Genomic DNA, 10,378 nt, shown 5'->3' with positions numbered 1-10,378 from the left:
CTATTGGTTTACAGCAATAAATATATAATTAATTAAAATATGTAAAGTATGATAACGTAAAAAATGGAAAAAAAGAGTCAAGGTATTATATCCAAAGAAAGCTCATTTCTTAAAATGAATGATTTATGAAAAAAATCCCCTAAAAGTTTAATTATATTTCTGTCATTACCTTTCATTAAATATGTGAATACAGCTGTATTTTGTATTAGTGTAACATGTACAAATGTAGCATGAGCTGATGTAACATGTACAAATGTAGCATGAGTTGATGTAACATGTACAAATGTAGCATGAGCTGATGTAACATGCTCACTTGTTTTCTGTAGCAATTATGGGTGTAGCATGCACAGTTACATGATGTAACATGTAGATCTGGTGTAACATGCATATCCGCTTAATTATTAGGATGATATGCAAGAGTCTACTTGTGACCACAAATGTCAAATGTCACACCTGAGGTTTTGGTGACATAAGTGATTTATTCAGATATATTTACATCTGTATTTTATTAATGAGAGGTGTCACAAGCGCTGTGTGTGGGAATGCTGTGTGAGTGCAGTATGCAATACACCGATCTAATTATGTCTATAGTTCGTTGACCTTGGCATAGCAACAGTCGATACCCAGGAACTAGAAACCGTAGTTACAAGGAACAGCACTAGACGAACCTGAGAGGAAACACACCCAAACTGGTAACGCATTTTGTTAACCATTACGGGTTTCCAGCTCGCCTGCATTCAGATCAAGGCAGGAACTTCAAGAGCGGTGTGAAACGCAGTCTGTGTGATGCGATGGGGATTGTAAAGTCTCGTATTACTCCCTACCATCCCCAGGGCAATGGTCAGTGTGAACGCTTCAATCAGACCCTAATAAATATGTTAGGTACATTGTCCGATGAACAGAAGGCTGATTGGAAGAAGCATGTAGTTCATGCCTACAACTGCACAAGGAATGAGGCAACCGGTTATTCGCCGTATTACTTGATGTACGGGAGACACCCCAGGTTGCCAGTATATATCTATTTAGGACTGGAGCCAGAGGATGAGGAGGCAGACAATGTTGAAGTGTATGTGGCTAATCTTAAGGAAAGGCTGAAGTCGTCGTATAAACTAGCATCTGAAAAGGCGTTGAAGAAGGCCCGGTATCATAAGAATCGTTATGACCGGAAAACCTGTGAAGCCTTGTTGGAGCCTGGTGATAGAGTGCTGGTTAGAAATGTCTCAGTTCGAGGTAAGCATAAAATAGCTGATAGGTGGAGAACAGAGCCATATGTTGTGATTAGCAAGGTTAGTCCAGATATTCCTGTGTATGTAGTGGAACCTGAAGGCGGAGGTAAACGCTGTACTTTGCACCGAAACTTGCTATTACCTTGTTTTGCTTTGCCTTCACCCTACGTTGAAAGGCCGATGAAAAGGACTAAACAGATGCGATCTCCCAGGGAAAGAAGAATGAGAACCAGATCAAGGAGGCCATTAGTAGAGTCGAACTCTGACACAGAAACTGGCCCAATTGAGTCAGAGTCTGATGAGTGGATCGTGGTGCGGCATACCCATGAATCAGATTTTGATGGCTTGCGGCGTTCCAGTAGAGATGGTAGCCGAAGTCACTATGATGTTCCAGATATGCAATGTGATATAGTCAACGACGTCAGTGAGATAGAAGTTAGAGATGTTGAAGTGAAGGATGAGGGCGAGAATCAGCTCTCAGAGAAGGCAGCCTCTGTAGATGTACCACTAGTAGCAGATAGTGCGGCTGATACAGCAACAGTTGTACCCCGAAGATCTACAAGAGTGAGAAGACCCCCAGTATGATATGGTTTTGACATGTCACATCGAGTAGCTGACAGTGCGCTAATAGGGAGTATGAGTCAGTCAGAGGGAGTAGTTGACAGGGAGAACGTAGTTGAGAAGTCTATTGGGTGCTATGAGAAGATGAGAGAGATGGAAAGACTCACCAGACAAGAGAATCATTTTCATCTATTTGGAAGTAACACCCATGTGAGTAGACTTGAGGTTTACTAGGGAATAGAGAACCTTGTGCTTAGGGAACGCTGGTTGTGTAGCGATGGTAAAGTCATGCCCTCCAGCATTTTGGGTGATGGTGAATCCATGATGTGAGATGCTCTGAAGGTGCAGTTAGTTTGACAGTAAGACGTTATTAAACTGCATGTATCTTGATTTTTCATTAGGTGGTAGAAGCTAATACTTAATGGATTTATGAAGTGTTTGAAGGTTATACAATGAGTTTGGTAGGGATAGATATTGTAAATTAGGAGATTAGAGTAGTGACAGTGATTCAAGTTGGAGAAGACTGAAGATCGGCTGAAGTCGGCATAGAAGACTAAGAAGAGTTGAAGATAGAGCTGAAGTTACCTTGAGCGTTGTCGACCGACAATTCTGGGCCTTCCAGAATTGCTGCGGTCGGGGACGACCTTGGGTTTGGGAGGGGAGAGTGTCACACCTGAGGTTTTGGTGACATAAGTGATTTATTCAGATATATTTACATCTGTATTTTATTAATGAGAGGTGTCACAAGCGCTGTGTGTGGGAATGCTGTGTGAGTGCAGTATGCAATACACCGATCTAATTATGGCTATAGTTCGTTGACCTTGGCATAGCAACAGTCGATACCCAGGAACTAGAAACCGTAGTTACAAGGAACAGCACTAGACGAACCTGAGAGGAAACACACCCAAACTAAGTTCATGCTCGATAAGGCTTGTAGGTCAGCAGTGACTACTCTTGATTGGCTGGCAGGTTGCCTGGCGGAGATTTCTAAAAGTAGGAGGACTAGTCAGAAAGAGAAAAGGAAAAGTACCATTGCGTTGGAAGGTGGCGACGTGAGGGACGTAACTTGAGTTCTCTCGAAAAAATACTGGACATGCTATTGTTTGAACCTTGGTTGCTGTAGGTGAGACCGGACTTTGATGATCAGTCGTCGGAAGGTGCGGTACTGCTGATGTTGACAGCGCTGGAGTAGTATTGTCGTCGGGATGTGTGTCAACATTGAAGTGAAATTGTCGTCGGGGAGTGTGATATTGTCTACGTAGAATTGCGTGCGTTTGTTTGCAACGGCAGGGCTATCGACATTCGCAGATACGTCGAGTTGCACCAGTTCATTGAAGGTCGGGTAAGCGTGTCATTTATCGCAGTTCGTGAGTTCGGGAATTGACTCTTAAAGTACGAAACATTTTATTGACTCTTAAAGTTGTTTTCCCTTACTTCACGGCTTGAACTGTCAGTATTTCGGCTCACACATGTGTGATAGAGTTTGTGCAAGTGCGAATTGACATGTGCCATCACTTGTTCTGATTTGCGGCCGACTAAATTTTAAACTAAATTCATTTCGTTTGTACTTGTCTGTTGACTTGTCGTTTTATTAGTGTTAGGGCGATTTGTGTCCTGTAAAGTTGGATACTTTGTGGTGACCTATTTGGCGGCTTTTCGTGGAGCGTTGCCATAGTAACCTATGATAGACGAGTGAACGCATGGCAATTATTGAATGGTAAGATTGTTTGTTGTGACATATCTCATTATCTACACGATTGTAGGTTTTGTTTGTGTAGATTTATACTTTGTCGCTTTTTGATGTACTTGCGTTGTGGATGTTTTTTTTATGTACTTTTACTGTACAGAGTATATAGTAATAGACATTTCTCAGTTTTTGATAGCAGTGTATTTCTTTCATGGAATTTGTGCTTTAACTAGTCTATGAATTTGTTGAATACCAGGCTTGGAGTTTATAGATTGTTCCTACAAATATTGTGATGCAATGTTTATGTTGTTTTTCATTTTAATATAATACTTGTGTTCTGAACTATACAGTAGTTGACCGTTTGACTCGTGCGGTTGACAGTCTGTTGTAGTTTGTATAGCGAGATAACAGTGGTCAGTGCATAAATACTGCTCAGTTAGTTAGTAAGAGTTGATGTTGTATTTTGCCTAGGGGGATGACACCCCGTTAGTGTGGCTGGTAGTACAAGTTACTGTTAGTGAGGGTTTACGCTAGTTTTTATATTGTTAAGCCAGTTACAGTGATCGTGTACACTGAAGTTGTATAGCAACATACTTGTTAGTGTTTTATTTCTGTGTTATGTAATATTGGTATATGCAGATAACCATTGATGTAATTAAATTGTTTGTAAGATTGATTGATGATTATATTTGTTTTACTACATGCCTGTGGATATCACCTTTGTGAAGCGGCTGTGCTGCCTGGTTACCATAGAAACCAACAAAGATACACATACGGACACCCCTGAGGTTAAAACGGTTTTAACAAATTTCTGTTAACCCCCTCCCCTTGCCAATCCCTTTCAGATGGCTAGCCAGGTCTTGTGTGCAGTGCGGACGAGGAAAGGGTGACACAAAGGTCACCTATATTAATAACTAGAATATGTTTATAAACAAGAAAATTTATGTTTTTGCAAAGCAGTCATTATAAGAACATTTCGGGATATGATCAATTTATAATCAGTGTAATTTTATAATCTGCTTAAGAAAACACAGCTAAACTAATCTTTGTTTACACGTACAGTTTGGCGGTAATGCGTACAGGTACACTGCACTGGCGTATCATTTGCTGTAGTCTGCATACTGATGCAGTCTATACAACAGTAGTACATGACTGTTGTATGTATTGTCTGTACTGGTGTAACCTTGTTCATTCATCTCTACAATTATATGTAATGTGTGATTTTATAATGCGTATGTGAAAATACATATATGTGTATTATATAGAGGTGTCAGGGATGTATTCTGTACCAGTGCAGTGCATACAGTCTTAGGCTATACTCTGGTAACATTTCTGCAGTTGTTGTCTGGCTTTGATAAAGTGGAAAGTGTTTTAAAGAGACAACTTGTGGTGGAAAACTCAAATATGTATTCAAACCTCTGAACCACCAGGAAGTTTTACCATTTAAAAACCAATAAGTGCAACAATGTTGCAATACATTTCAGATAAGACATTGATTCACTTATTTAACTAATATCCAATTAATATTTATAAATTATTCAAAATGAGCAAGTCTTGTTTTCATTGTTACAAGTTTGAAACAAGCATTAATACATAATTACATGGGCACTAGGTCCCCCAGACACAATTATTTCCAATTTCTATTGATGTCTGTATTATCCACTCGAGGTGGGGGTTTCATTGGACGCCACCCAACTCATTGTTGCCTAGTTATGTATGCAAAATTTGAGAAATTTAATTTTAAAGCCTTCCTCAATTTCAGCTATCAGGTGTGCTAATTACTATTCCCGGGAACTATTAACCAACGAGTATACTAATTTTTTATCCCAGAGCTAACTAGAAGTATACTAATTAAGTATGCAACTAACGAGTACATTAATTATATATCCCAGAGCTAACAAAAGTATACTAATTATGTATGCAACTAACAATACACTAATTATATATCCCAGAGCTCACTAGAAGTATACTAATTAAGTATGCAACTAACGAGTTCACTAATTATATATCCCAGAGCTCATTAGAAGTATACTAATTAAGTATGCAACTAATGAGTACACTAATCATGTATCTCAGAGCTAACTAGAAGTATACTAATTAAGTATGCAACTAACGAGTACACTAATCATGTATCTCAGAGCTAACTAGAAGTATAATAATTATGTATGCAACAAACGAGTACACTAATGATGTATCCCAGAGCTAACTAGAAATATAATAATCATGTATAAAACTAACGAGTATACTAATTATATATCCCAGAGCTAACTAGAAGTATACTAATTAAGTATGCAACTAATGAGTACACTAATCATGTATCTCAGAGCTAACTAGAAGTATAATAATTATGTATGCAACAAACGAGTATATTAATGATGTATCCTAGAGCTAACTAGAAGTACAATAATTATGTATAAAACTAACGAGTATACTAATTATATATCCCAGAGCTAACTAGAAGTATACTAATTATGTATGCAACTAACGAGTATACTAATTATACACCCAGTGACTAACAAACATAATTCCTATAAAGTAATATAACCTAGGAACTGAAATTAAGGAAGTTAACAAATTGAAAATCATATGCCAAATGTATTTTGTCAGTAATTTTGAATAAGAGATTTGCCAGATATGTAGAATTTCTCGTAAATGTTTTTAAAAAAAACAAGTCTAACTAAACAAAAATAAACCAATGAAAAATGTGCAAGCTTTGATTGCTAGAAATTTGAAATATTCCAGTGTATGCCAACATTTTATGTATAGCATTGTAAAAATTTGAAACATACCAGTCAAAAAACCACTGAAAAATATTGAGAATATTTTTTTGTTAATGTTATACCAAAAGTTTCTATATATTGCAATATGATTGTTATTGCATCAAATCAAATTATTTTTTATGTGAATTTGAAATATTACCAAATGTGAATGCATTGTATTTTAACATGCCAGATTTTATTTCAAATGTATATGCATTGCACTGTAAATTTTTCAAACATGTCTATTAAATTTGTTGACATGTATATGCCAAATGTGCACACGCATCTGCATTGTAATAATTTGAAAAGAAAAGAGAAAGAGAGAGAAAGTAATAATTGTTTATGACTTCATATGTTTCACCAAATGTATGTTAAATTGCAATATAATTTTATATGCACCAAATCAAGTTAATTTGTTTGCGAATTTGAGATACCGTACTCGACCACGTTAGCGCCCATGCCCGGGCAAGCGCCCACCCCCACTTTTGGGCAATTTTTATATTTGGGGTCACATTCGGCAAAGCGCCCAACCCTTCAAAATGCAACTAATTTAAAACTTGGTCTTGCGTAACGAATCTTGGTAATCGTTTTTATATGATACAGCGTGGATATCGACCGCTGTGAACATGTTGTGAATGCGTAGAACATGGTAACCATGCGTAAACTACGCTTCGACAATGACCTGTTAATACAAGTAAAATGCGATAAATATTTCATGCCATATTCAGTTTACCTCTCGAAAATGGCTAGTTACTAGTTTTTTTGAAAAACCATGTCGTTTATTCGCTGAAATCAATTCCAACAGATTGTACTTCGACATCGATTATTCACTTCCGCATTGCGTTACCGGAAAGTCTTCGGGAATTTCCGAAGAATTGCGTCAGTACAACACAGCATTCTGATTAGTTAATAAGCAACTTTGACCCATTAGGTCAAACAACCCTGCTGTAGGTCAAATCTGCAATTGCATCATGGCGGAAAGTGATTTTCATCGAGAGTTTGCGTACAATCCAACAACTTCGTCAGTGGAAATAATATGACAATTTTGACTTCGACTGTGTTCCAACAGACTCAAATGTTTTTAATTCCATAAATTATGGTGGTACGTAACTAATATTGTAATAAAATGTGCATATTTTTGGTGATCATTTCTGTTTCTTCATTGTGAAAATCAATGACGACGCAAATTAATTTAGTAATTTGATTTTCCCTCAAAGACGTAATCTGTCACTTGATGAATCAAAAGGGGGGTGCTCGGGTAAGCGCCCACCCCTACAAAATCGTGATTTTCTGAGTTGAGGCCCCTGGGCGCTAACGCGGTCGAGTACGGTATTACCAAATGTGAATTCATTATATTTTAACATGCCAGACAAAATACAACAATTTCAATACATACCAAATCAAGTTAATTTGTTTGCGAATTTGAGATATTACCAAATGTGAATTCATTATATTTTAACAAGCCAGACAAAATACAGCAATTTAAATACGTACCAAATTAATACAACACAAGTCAATTTCATTTCAAATGCATATGCATTGCACTGTAAATTTTTCAAACATGTCAGTTAAATTTGTTGACATGTATATGCCAAATGTGATCACACATGTGCACTGTAATAATTTGAAACATGCCAATATTTTTTTTGTTTAGCAGAGAAAAGAAAAGAGAAAGAGAGAGAAAGTAATAATTGTTTATGACTTTGTATGTTTTACCAAATGTGTGTTAAATTGCAATATATTTGTAGATGCCCCAAATCAATGTTAATTTGTTTGCGAATTTGAGATACTACCAAATGTGAATACATTATATTTTAACTTGCCAGACAAAATAGGGAAATTTCAATACATACCAAATTAATACAACACATGTCAATTTCATTTCAAATGTATATGCATCGCACTGTAAATCATGTCAGTTAAATTTGTTGACATGTATATGCCAAATGTGAACACGCATGTGCACTGTAATAATTTGAAACATGCCAATCATTTTTTTGTTTGGCATGGGAGAGAGAAAGTAACATCAAAAGAGAGAGAAAGTAACATCAAAAGAGAGAGAAAGTAACATCAACTGGTCTCCTGCAAGTCCTGGTCTTCTTGATGTGTCTTCTTATTTTCATGCGTAGATAATACTTGAATGTTGTCATCGCGATCAAATACGAGAAAAAGAGGCTGATGCAAAATTGCAATGTAATCCACTATTTTAAAATTAAAAGAACCTAATTCGAACTAACGCGTGTTATGTAGGAGACTATTGATGACATAATCACGAGTCATTTTATCAAAACAAATTTGCTAACACAAAATTAATAATAATATGGATATACAATTGTTTAATTGTGTATATACTATGGATATTGAATGAAAATACCATGTCAAAGTGGTCTTTTATCGAGTCCAGTTACTAAAAGTTTGCGAAAGTGAATGAATATGTCATAAAATGCCGTTTGAATATCGTAGTGGCCCTCGAAGGACGTAGATTTTTTAAACATTTCCATACATTAAATGGCTGCCAATTACGATAATTTTTAAATGACCCTGATACTAGTAGATGAGTGGTCAGGTGATCGGCCGAAAATGGAAGTAAAGTTTAATCGGTTGTGGTTAGTACTTGCATGGGAGACAATCTGAGAAAACCGGCGAGTGACACTTTTTTGAGTTTTTGCAGTCTGCACCTATTTGGTTCAAGCTTTTAAAATAGCGTGCAAAGTTCTTCAAAGTGATTCCAAAGTTGGTTGACTTGTTTGTTTATTTGACCTAAGTTGTTGTTATATCGAACAATGCAGTTATAAAGTATGAAAAATGACTAAAATCCATTTGAAACCTCCCATGTTAGCAGACTGTCATAAGAGACGACCGTAAAATGAACAAACACATACTAAAAATGTGACAAGTGATTGAAAAGTTGGTGGATTTGCGTGTATATTCCCCCTAAGTCATTTCAAATAGAACGCAGTTAAATTTAGAACAAAATTATGTAAAAGTCTAAAACAGCTATTTATGTTGGCACATTGTACCACTACCCAACCGCAAAGTGATTAACAAAGTGCTTACAAAGTTGTGAAAAGCTTGTGCAAAGTTGTCAGATTTACATGGAAATGTTACCTATTCTGTTACATTATCGAGTCCAGTTGCTAAAAGTTCGCGAAAGTGAATGAATATGTCATAAAAGGCCGTTTGAATATCGTAGTGGCCCTCGAAGGACGTAGATTTTTAAAACATTTCCATACATTTAATGGCCGCCAAATACGATAATTTTTAAATGACCCTGATAGATGAGTGGTCAGGTGATCGACCGATAATGGAAGTAAAGTTTAATCGGTCGTGGTTAGTACTTGCATGGGAGACAACCTGAGAAAACCGGCGAGTGACACTTTTTTGAGTTTTTGCAGTCTGCACCTGTTTGGTTCAAGCTGTTAAAATAGCGTCTTGAAAGTGATTCCTAAGTTGGTTGACTTGTTTGTTTATTTGACCTAAGTCGTTGTTATATCGAACCATGCAGCTATAAAGTATGAAAAATGAATAAAATCCCTTTGAAACCTCCCATGTTAGCAGACTGTCATATGAGCCGGCCGTAAAATGAACAAACACATACTAAAATGTGACAAGTGATTAAAAAGTTGGTGGATTTGCGTGTATATTCCCCCTAAGTCATTTCATATAGAACCCCGCAGTTAAATTTAGAACAAAATTATGTAAAAGTCTAAAAAGGCTATTTATGTTGGCACATTGTACCACTACCCAACCGCAAAGTGATTAACAAAGTGCTTACAAAGTTGTGAAAAGCTTGTGCAAAGTTGGCAGATTTACATGGAAATGTTACCTATTCTGTTACGTTATCGAGTCCAGTTACTAAACGTTTGCGAAAGTGAATAAATATGTCATAAAATGCCGTTTGAATACCGTAGTGGCCCTCGAAGGACGTAGATTTTTTAAACATTTCCATACATTAAATGGCTGCCAATTACGATAATTTTTAAATGACCTTGATACTAGTAGATGAGTGGTCAGGTGATCGGCCGATAATGGAAGTAAAGTTTAATCGGTTGTGGTTAGTACTTGCATGGGAGACAATCTGCAAAAACCGGGGAGTGACACTTTTTTGAGTTTTTGCACTCTGCACCTATTTGGTTCAAGCTTTT

Source organism: Saccoglossus kowalevskii, chromosome 13 (genome assembly GCF_978046115.1).
Source record: "Saccoglossus kowalevskii chromosome 13, keSacKowa6.1, whole genome shotgun sequence".
Taxonomy (NCBI): Eukaryota; Metazoa; Hemichordata; class Enteropneusta; family Harrimaniidae; genus Saccoglossus; species Saccoglossus kowalevskii.
The sequence above is the reverse complement of the archived record's forward strand: the minus strand, read 5'-3'. Positions refer to the sequence as shown.